Raw genomic sequence first — 10,000 nt, 5'->3', positions numbered from 1 at the left:
CTGAGGAGAATGGCACATCAAAAGGCAAAGTGGCCAATGTTTGACGGTAGGGCCGAAGAATATGAGCTCTGGGAAGAACGGTTGCTGTGTTGTATGCACCGTGTCGGGTTAAAAGAGACTATTCTGAACGAGCCTGGCGAACCGCTGACGGCTGAGGAACGAGCCAAGGATGAGGAGCTGAATGCTGATGCTTACTGTTCGTTGGCGCCATTGCTGGATAACGTGAGTTTGGGACTGATATTCAGAGACTGTAAAAATAATGGACGCGAGAGTCTGCAAGTGTTGAAAGAGCACTACATTGGCAAAGGTAGGCCACGGATTGTTTCGTTATACATAACGTTAACCTCGCTGAAGAAAGCGGACACAGAGACTGTGACAGAGTACATTATCCGGGCAGAGCAGATCTTCACAGCGCTCAGAGGTGCAGGCAAGGCACCGAGTGAGGGGTTGATGATGGCTATGATTATGCGGGGACTTCCAGAGAACTACAAGCCGCTTACGCTGATGGTAACCCACGGTTCAGCGGAGATGAAACTGGCGGAATTCAAGGCTAAGCTGCGAAACTTCGAGGCGTCGGAGGATGCTGAGCCAGTAGCCGAGATGGCGGGAGAAAGGGTGCTGAAGGCTCGCGCAGCACTGAAGAAAAAGAACAGCGGATCTTCGACAGAGATGGCGTGTTGGCGGTGCGGTGAAAGGGGACATCGAAAAGATGAGTGCACAAGAAAAGTTTGGTGCGGTTCCTGCAAAAGCACAAACCACAGCGACAACGCCTGCAGGAAAAAGCGTGCACAAAGGTCCAGGTGTGCTCGCGCTGAAGATCACGGCGGTGGTGGCAGCAGCAGCAGCGGCGGTGGCAACGGCAGCGGCGGTGGTAGCAGAAGCGGCGGCAGCAGCGGTGGTCGGGCAGCGAATGGTGGACGGATCGAGGCGCGGGGACCCGCGAGAGTCGACTTCACATTCCGGGCAGAGACCGAGGACACCTGCAAGCCAGCGCAGCAGCGGCAGATTGAGGGACAAGGGCTGATCGTTGACACTGGCGCGACATCCCACATGCTGAACGACAGGAGCCGGTTCAAGTCCTTTGACAGCACATTCAAGCCGGAGAGCCACAGCATGGAGCTGGCCGACGGGAGGCGGACGTTCGGGTTGGCGGAAGGCAGAGGAGACGCACAGGTGTGTCTCACCGACAGCGACGGACGAACATGTACAGTGACTCTCAAGAACGCCCTGTACATCCCTTCGTTCCCACAAGAACTCTTCTCCGTGAAGTGTGCCACTGCACACGGTGCCAAGGTACGCTTCGAGGAAGGTAACAATTATTCTTGTGGCGCCTGATGGTGCAAGGTTTAGCATTCAAGTGTGTGACAGAATGTACTACTTGCAAACCAAGTGTGATGACAATGATGTGTGCAATGTTAGCCATGATATTCAAACCTGGCATGAAATTATGGGGCATTGTAACTATGATGACATACTGAAACTGCAGGATGTAACCCTAGGCATGCACATTAAGGGTGCAAAGTGTAAGCCTGAAAAGGAATGTCATGTGTGCATAGAGAAATGCAACAGAAAAGGTGAAAACACCACTGGAGTTAGTAAACACTGACCAATGGTTCAATCGAGGGTTACAGGTACATGCAATCTTTCACAGATGTGTGCACAGGAGTAGTATTCACATACTTCCTCAAAGCAAAGAGTGATGCCGTACTGGCTACTGAAAAGTTCTTGACTGACATAGCGCCTTATGGCAGTGTGAAATGCATCCGGTCAGACAACGGGACCGAGTTCACAAGCAGAGAGTTTAAGACGCTCCTGCGAAAGAACAAGATAAGACATGAGACGTCCTGTCCTTACTCCCCACACCAGAATGGGATAGCTGAGAGGGAAGGGCGCACTCTCTTTGAGATGGCAAGGTGTAAGCTCATTGACAGCAACTTACCTAAGAGTCTATGGCATTACGCCGTTCAGGAAGCAGCATACACAAGAAACCGATGCTTTAACAAGCACATTGGCACAACACCATAGCTGACAGGGAAGAAGTGTGATCTAGCCAACATGCACAAATTCGGGTCAGAGTGTTATGCGTACATACAAGACAAGGGTAAACTAGATCCCAGGTGTGAGAAGGGTATTTTCGTAGGGCACGACAAAGGCAGCCCAGCCTATCTAGTTTACTACCCCACCAAAGGTAAAGTGCAGAAGCACAGACTGGTCAAGTTTATCACTAAGACTACATGTGACAGCGAGACTCAGACTCAGGACTTAGGACTTGACCCCATTGTAAATAGTGACAAGACCGACGCACCACAGCCCAGTGCTCAGAGCACAGACGTACAGACTGACAGTCCACAATCCCCAGAGGATGATGGCGAGGAGCACCACAGGGTGACGCCACAGGCCTCAAGCAGTGGGAGGTACCCCACTAGAGAGCGTAAGCCCCCAAGTTATCTCTGTGATTATGCTACTGAGGATGATAGTGGTGATGATGATAGCACACTCACCAGTGTTGACTATTGCTACCGAGCAGTGTGTGGTGTGCCACTGACCTTTAAGCAGGCTATGACATCATCACAAGCAGGTAAATGGGAGAGGGCAATGGACGAGGAGATACAGTCATTAGAGGAGAACCAGACCTTTACCCTGACCAAATTGCCAGAGGGCAGAAAGACAGTGGGAGGTAGGTGGGTATACTCAATTAAGGAGGGTGGTGATGGGTGTGAGCAGTACAAGGCCAGATTTGTGGCGAAGGGGTATAGCCAGAGAGAGGGGATAGATTATGGTGAGACATTCTCCCCCACGGCAAATATGACCAGTGTGCGTGTAGTCATGCAAAAGGCAGCACAAGAGAACTTGGTACTACACCAAATGGATGTAAAGACGGCTTATCTACACGCACCCATTGACCGAGACATTTACATGGAACAACCTGAAGGTTATGAAAAAGGGGAAAACGATCTAGTGTGTAAATTACAGAAGTCAATTTATGGTTTGAAACAGTCGGGACGTAACTGGAATGAAATGTTACACAAATGCTTGGTAAATGACAACTTTACACAGAACCCAGCAGATCATTGTGTGTACACAAAAGAGTCAACGCAGGAAGGGAAGGTGATTATTGTCATTTGGGTGGATGATCTCATCATCGCAGCAAGCAACACAATAAGTCTAGAGCAGGTGAAGGCAATGCTTTCCACCAGGTTTAAGATGAAGGACCTAGGCAGGCTGAAACACTTTCTAGGCATAGACTTCAGTCAGACTGACGATTGTGTAACCATGTCACAACAGAGGTATACTGAGAAGATTCTCAAACGATTTGATATGCAGGAGTGCAGAACACGTGACACACCATGTGAACAAAAGGTTGATTACACTGACGATGCACCAAAGATGACTGATGTAAGGAAATACAGGGAAGCTGTAGGTAGTCTCATCTACTTAGCTACTTGTACGAGACCTGATCTATGTTTTGTGGTAAGCAAGTTATCACAACATTTTGCAAACCCCACAGAGGAAAACTGGGTGAGTCAAACATGCACTGCGTTATCTTAAAGGTACTACTGACAAGCAGCTGACTTTTAAGAAAAGCAGCGATGGTTTAGGCCTTTGGGCATACAGTGATGCAGATTGGGGTGCAGACACCAGCGACAGACGGAGCACGTCTGGCTACTGTGTGAGCATGAGCAGTGACAGCTCACTGGTATCATGGAAGAGTAAAAAGCAACACACAGTAGCGTTATCTACATGTGAAGCCGAATACATGGCTTTAGCTCTAACGATACAGGAGTGTATCTATCTAGAGCAATTACTGAAGGGTATGGATTCCTATGAATATGTTCCAACTCACCATGTTCCAGTTCATGAGGATAACCAGGGCACTATTGCACTTGTGAAGAACCCTGTGTGCAGACAAAGGTGCAAACATGTTGACATCGAGTACCACTTCATAAGGTCAACCATTAAAGATGGGAAGATGACACTTGTTTATTGTCCAACAGATGAGATGGTAGCAGATGCTATGACCAAGCCTGTCTCAAAGGTTAAACTGAGGAAATTTTCAGGAGTCATGTTTGGTGTAAGCATCTGATGAATTATAAAAATGTTTTTGATTTAATTCTGTATTTGTTTATTCTGATTGTTAAAAGCTGTACAGGATACAAGTCACTCATAAGTGGGAGTGTTGACATAAGTATGTATGATTGACTGTGATGTATTCTGTATTGTATAATATCTGTTCCACAACGCAAGGGGGTGTCATCAGTTTGATTAGAGATGTGATATGATTGTGATGTCATGCCCCCTATAAATATGAATGTTCTGGACTTGATCATTCTCTTGGCCCGCTCCCAACATGAAGGCTGGAAGAGCAGTTAAGTTATCCACTATAAAATAAATCGAAAGTTACGTATGTAACTACGGTTCTATGAATCACTGGATGACCGCTAGACGGTGCTTCAAGCACTGAATGATCCATCTCGCGCATGCGCAGGTTCGAGGACTAATACCAAAATCGTCACGACGTGACCCCGATGACCCCCGGATAGTTTATATCTTCCGGTGGGGTCAGGGAAACTGTTCCTACACAATCTTCTCGCGAGAGCACGAGGATTCTGAGTGACAGAACGGTCTAGCGGTCATCCAGTGATTCATAGAACCGTAGTTACATACGTAACTTTCCTTCTATTTCATCCTTACTGACCGCTAGACGGTGCTTCAAGCACTGGATGACGTATACCAACAAAGTCACGAAGAACTCCAACACTTACCTCACTGAGGGAAAGCAGCAGAGTCAGGCAACAGGACCACAGCCAATGGATGGGGAGTGGCGACGTTCACCCGGTAGAACCTGGAGAAGGTACTAGGCGACGCCCACGACGCCGCCTCACAGATGTCCTCCAGGGGAACGCCCCGCAAGGCTGCCCAGGACGTTGAGACCGCTCTAGTGGAGTGGCACCTCACCCCGGATGGCAGAGGGTGCCCACTTCCTCTATATGCCTGGGTGATGGCCTCCACCACCCAATGGGACAGACGCTGTTTGGACAGGGCAGAGCCCCTCCTAGGGCCCCCATAGCAAACAAACAGCTGCTCCGACCGTCTAATGCTAGCGGTCGCAGCCACATATGCCCTCAGGGCCCGCACAGGGCACAGCACCTCCAGCCTGTCTTCCCCTTCAGGGGGAACAAGCTGCGCCAGGTGTATAGGGCGATTGAGGTTCGCCGTAGTCAAAACCTTCGGGAGGAAGGCGGAGTTTGGCCACAGGGTAACCCCTGAGCCATCCGAACTCCACCTTAAGCAGGAGCCGCTCACGGACAGTGCGTGGAGCTCCCCGACACGCTTCGCCGATGTGATGGCGAGAAGAAAGGCCGTCTTAAATGAGACCCACTTCAGCTCTGCCTGAGCCAGGGGCTCAAAGGGAGGTAAGCCCAAGGCCTCAAGCACAAGGTGCAGATCCCATGCTGGAGTGCGCCGTGCTCGTGGGGGGCGCATCCGTAAGGTGCCCCTCAGAAAAAGGGACACCAGCCTGTGGCTTCCCACTGTTCCATCATCCACCCGAGCATGCCGGGAGGATATAGCCGCCACATACACCCTCAGGGTAGCCGGGGACCGGCCCCCATCCAGGAGAGACTGGAGGAACTCTAGGACACTCGGGACCCCGCAGTGCACTGGGTCCTCGCCCCTGCCCGAACACCATGCAGTAAACAGCTGCCACCTGTTTTCATACTGTGCCCGGGTAGAGGGTGCCCGGGCATTCAGTATTGTAACGCGGACAATGTCCGAACACTCTGTCAGCAGTGGGTTGGGCCCTGCAGTGGCCAGAGCCACAGCCGCAACCGATGAGGGTCGGGGTGCCATACCCGACCCTGCAACTGAGACAGGAGATCCTTCCTGTCGGGGAGGCGCATCGGCGCCCCGCTGCAGAGCCTGCGCAGAAGCGGGAACCACGTCCTCCCTGGCCAGAAGGGGGCTACCAGCAGCAGCCTGTGGCCCTGCTGAAGCACCCTCTGCAGAGTTGGGAAAACCAACGGGAGTGGCGGGAACGCGTAGAGGAGACCCTCTGGCCAATCGTGAGCGAGAGCATCCTGGCCGAGAGGGCTGCCCCCCTCTGTCCAGGTGAACCAGAGGGGACAGTGGGTGCCAAAGGCTCTGCCAAAGGCATCCCAGATGTTGAGGACTACCTCTGGGTGAAGCCGCCACTCGCCCGACGGGAGCTCGCCACGGGAGAGAAAATCTGCATCCCGGTTGCGTTCCCCGGGCAGATACATTGCCCTCAGGCTGGCTAGGCGTGGTGCCGTCCACAGCAGGAGGTCCTGGGATGCCCGCAACAGCCGTGCAGACCTGGTTCCCCCCTGGTGGTTGATGTGGGAGACGGCTGAGACATTGTCCGACCGCACGAGCACGTGTCGGCCTTCCAAGAAGGGCAGGAAAGCCTGCAATGCCCTGTGCACCGCCCGCAGCTCCAGAACATTGATGTGCTCTGAGCGGTCCTGAGCAGGCCACCGCCCCTGAGCTGTCCGGCTCTGCCACACAGCGCCCCACCCCGAGAGGGAAGCATCTGTGGTAACGGTCTCCCGCCGGGACACAATAGAGCCCATGGGCATGCCCTGGAGGATGAAGGATCTCCCCCTCCATGGAGCCAGAGCCAGGAGGCAACGGGGTGCCACCCTGAGTCTCCTGTGCCGGTGCCGCTCGGCATCCAAATGAAAACTGTGAACCCACCTCTGCAAGGGGCGTAGCGACAGCAGGCCTAGAGGAACCACAGTGGCAGCTGCGGTCAACTTCCCCAGAAGGCGCAGAAACTCCACATAGCGCAACTGCCTGCCTTCCCAAAACTGGGGAAGCAGGAGCAGGATGTCGTCCACTCGCCGGGGCGATGGGCAAGCCCTCATGGTGACCGAATCGAGGGTCACCCCAAGGAAGACTGTGGTCTGTGACGGGACCAGGCAGCTCTTTGTAAAATTTACCCTGAGGCCCAGACGGGCCACATGGGCAAGGAGGTTTGTCGTGTCCAGGGCCACCTGAGACCGGGACGGGGCACAAAGGAGCCAGTCGTCCAGGTAGGGCAAGATCTTCATGCCCTGCGACTGTAGGGGTGAGAGGGCTGCAGCCACACACCTGGAGAAGACTCGTGGAGAAAGGGAGAGGCCGAATGGGAGCACCCTGAACTGGAAGTGCCGCCCCTGAAACGCAAACCGCAGAAACTGTCTGTGGTGGCGCGCTATGGGTACGTGAAAGTACGCATCCTTGAGGTCCACTGACGTAAACCACTCCCCCATGGTTATCGTACGCAGAACCTCTGCCGTGCTCAACATGTGGAACCTCAAGACCTTCAGGAACCTGTTGAGGCCCCTCAGGTCGAGGATGGGACGGAATCCGCCATCTTTCTTTGTCACAAGAAAGTAGGTCGAGTAGAACCCCCCGGGTTGTGTCAGGGGGTCTACCGCCTCGATGGCACCCTTGTCCAGGAGGACGGATAGCTCCTGGGTAAGGGCCTGGGTTTTTGCCGGGTCTTTTATGGTGGTCATTTTGACCCGGCCATGGGCTGGGGGCCGGCGTCGGAACTGTAGGTGGTAACCGTGGGTTAAGGTGGTAAGCACCCACGGGTCCCTGCTGGAAGCAGCCCAGTAACTGAGCTGCTGCTGGGAAAAAATGCCGACAGCCGGCCCCTGGGCCTCAGCGCCTTGCCCCCCCGCCCCTAGGGGCTTTGGGGGGACGAAAGGCTGTGAATGGAGCGCAAGGCTGGCCCGCGGGCTGTTGCCCGGGAAACTGAAAAGCCCTCGCCTGCCGCTGAACAGGCTGTGGGCCTTGGGCCCTGTAGTAGCCCCTTGAACGGGCCTGTGACCGCGGGTTGCGCCGTGGAGCAGCCGCGGCCCCTCCAGGCCTACCAGGAGGAGGAGGCACCCTCCTCCGAAGCCCAGACAGCTCCTCACGAGTCTTCCCCGCCTGGACGGTGCGCTGCAGCGCCTCCAGGGCGGCGGGTCCGAACAGCTCCCCTGGTTCCACCGGCACAGTGAGGAGGGCCTTCTTACATGCCACCGTAAGGGGAGACTGCGCCAGCCAAACCTGACGGCGAGCCTGGACAAGGGTAGACATAACCCGCCCCAACTCTCTGGACATCAGCCCAAATGCCTGAAGAGATGCGTCGCTCAGGCTTTGGACTGACGGGTCCACTTCGGCACCCTGTAGGGATGCCGACAGAGCGAGGACCAGGTGGGACATGGAGTTCCTTATGCGCCCCATGCGTGCCGCTGCACCATAGGCCTTTGTGAGGAGGTCGTCCGTAACCCGGCACTGGGGACGAGGACACCTCAAATTCGGCCTCAGCGTCTCATCAGGTGATACGATGAGGGCAGCTATGGTTGGGTCGACCGCTGGCATCTCGGCCGTGCATGGGCGCGTCCTGCATGGCAGCCAGGGCCCGGCCATCGCTCGTCAGACGATGGAGGGCTCTGGAATCCCTCCAGCACGCCTTTAACTCCCCCAGATACTCCTCCGATGGGGGTACGAGAAGTTTGGCAGGGGCTGGGCCCCGCCTGAAGAAGGCACTGGCCGGAGCCGGCTGAGCCCCTGGAACGTCCAGCTGTAGGCGGGCCAGGACCACACGAATGGTGGCCTCCATCGAGCAGTCCTCAGAGGCGCTGGCAGAACTGTGGGCTGAATAGAGGGAGCCCACCTCTGAGGCATGGGAGAGAACACTCTGTGGGGTCCCATCCGCCCCATACTCAGTAAATTCTGAGGCTGATGCTGCCATAGATAGCACATCCTCCTCTGGCTCGGGGGCTGCTAGAGACGGCTGGCATCCCAGCGCTGCTCCTGCCCTGGCAGGCCAGGCGGAGGGACCTCAAAGAGTCGACCTCTGCTGCCCGCCGCCCCCCCCCGGAGGCAAACGTGGGCCTTGCCTGCTTTCTGGTGACGGGGCCCGCTGTCTCAGCAGCCCGACGTCTACGTCGGGTCGGCAGAGCTTGGCTGCATCGCTGGGCAGGGGTCAGTTGTTCAGGTGACTCAGCGAGGCCCAACAGCTGCTCCGCCCCAGCCAACCTAGCCGCTCTAACTGCCCGTGGCATGTAGCTGCAATTCATGCAGGGGTCCTCTGAGAGCCCTGCTATCAGGTGCTCGACCCCGAGACACGAGGGGCACCTATCATGGCCATCCTCCACCTGCAGAGGGGCCATGCAGGTTGCGCAGGAGTGGTCGCCCTCCATGCCTGCAACCCACACAAAGCTAGCCCCGGTAGGGGACTGTGGTTCCAGTGTAATCGGGACAACCAGAGTAGATAAAGTGCTGGGAGCGGGCGGCAGGAAACGCTGCCTTCACCAACAGATATCCAAGACTGACAGTCGACCACAATGTGCTGGGAGCGGGGAGCGAAAGCATTACCTTCACCAGGAGAGTGGTCAATCTCAACGGGTTTTTAAGTGCAGAATAGATGCCGGGAGAGGGGGGCAGGAACCGCTACCGTCACTGACAAATATATTCGCGGGCCGGACTGTACACCACACCTGTGCTGGCAGCGGGGAGCGAGAGCGCTACCTCTGTGAGGAGAGGGTGGATGGCCAATGCGCAATGAGTAACCCGGCGCAGGGCAGATGTCGGGAGAGGGAGGCCGGAACCGCCGCCGTCACCGACAAAATATGCAGGAAAATAAGGCTATTGCCGTTATTGATAAGCAAGTAAATCCCCTAGGGAATTGTTAACTGCACTGGCAATCCTGCAGACACAAAATTATGGTGGGAGAGGGGCGAATGCAGCCGTCACCACGATTAACACAATCTAATTCCCCTAGGGAATTGTTACTGCGCTATGAACGTAGTAACGTAAGAAACAGAAATTAATGGTGGGAGAGGGGGCGAAAACGCAGCCGTCACCACGACTCTAACAGAAGTAATTCCCCTAGGGAATTGCTACTGCGCTTGTAACGTAATAAGCTTAGAGCAATATGAAAGGTGGGAGAGGGGCGAATGCAGCCGTCACCACGATTAACACAATCTAATTACCCTAGGGAATT

The sequence above is a fragment of the Sprattus sprattus genome, assembly GCF_963457725.1.
Source record: "Sprattus sprattus genome assembly, chromosome: 2".
Lineage (NCBI taxonomy): Eukaryota > Metazoa > Chordata > Actinopteri > Clupeiformes > Clupeidae > Sprattus > Sprattus sprattus.
Note: the sequence above shows the minus strand (reverse complement) of the source record.